Source organism: Eurypyga helias, unplaced genomic scaffold, assembly GCF_000690775.1.
Source record: "Eurypyga helias isolate BGI_N326 unplaced genomic scaffold, ASM69077v1 scaffold20733, whole genome shotgun sequence".
In the NCBI taxonomy this organism is placed as follows: Eukaryota; Metazoa; Chordata; class Aves; order Eurypygiformes; family Eurypygidae; genus Eurypyga; species Eurypyga helias.
The window spans coordinates 1-894 of record NW_010241640.1 but is presented as its reverse complement, the minus strand read 5'-3'; positions in this window follow the sequence as shown (position 1 = coordinate 894).

Genomic DNA, 894 nt, shown 5'->3' with positions numbered 1-894 from the left:
GTGCTCCCTAACTCCCCCCACGGAGGGACCCCCCCCAGCCTCTCTGGGTAACCTGCTCCACTGTTTGACCACCTCCACAATAAAAAAAGAAGCTTTTTGGTGGTCAGACTGAATTGCATGTGATTTCTTTCAGTCTTCAGGAACCCCTCCTGTTGGCCATGATCTTCCAAAGATGATCAAAGGTGGCCTCGCAGTGATGTCAGCCAGCTCCCTGAGCACTCCCGGGTGCCGGCCATCGGGCACCACCAACTTAGGTATGCCCAGATTTTTAAGTGTTTCCTAACTCAATCCTCCTGCATTAAGGGTAAGTATTCCTTGTGCCAGAGTTTCCCTCTGCTCTCAGGGGCCTGGGATTCCTGAAGGCTGGTCTTCACAGTAAAGACTAAGGCAGAGAAGGCATTTCAGTGCCTTGACCTTTTCTGTGTCATTTGTCACCAGGTCCCTTATCCCATTCAGCAGCAAGCTCGCATATTCCCTGGACTCTTGTTGCTGTACTTGTAAAATCCTTTCCTGTTGCCCTCCACATCCCTCCCCAGATTCAACTCCAGATCAGCTTTGGCTTTCCTAACCCTATCCCTGCACAATCAAACAGCATCTCTACATTCCTCCTGGGTTGCCTGCCCCTGCTTCCACCTCTGTACGCTTCCTTCTTCTGTCTGTGGTTATGCAGAGGCTCCTTGTTCATCCCGGCAGGCCTCCTGCCATCTTTCTTTGATTTCCTGCTAGTAGAGATGGACCAGTCTTAAGCTAGGGGAGTATCAGGCAGCTGAGAAAGCAATAGTGAAAGACTTCCTCTTGAGAAGAAAAAGTCTTTTTTAATTTTCATTCTTCACAGTGATTCTGATGGAGTTATGCTTCTCTTGGATTGTGGATGGGGCATCCACAACTTTTCTG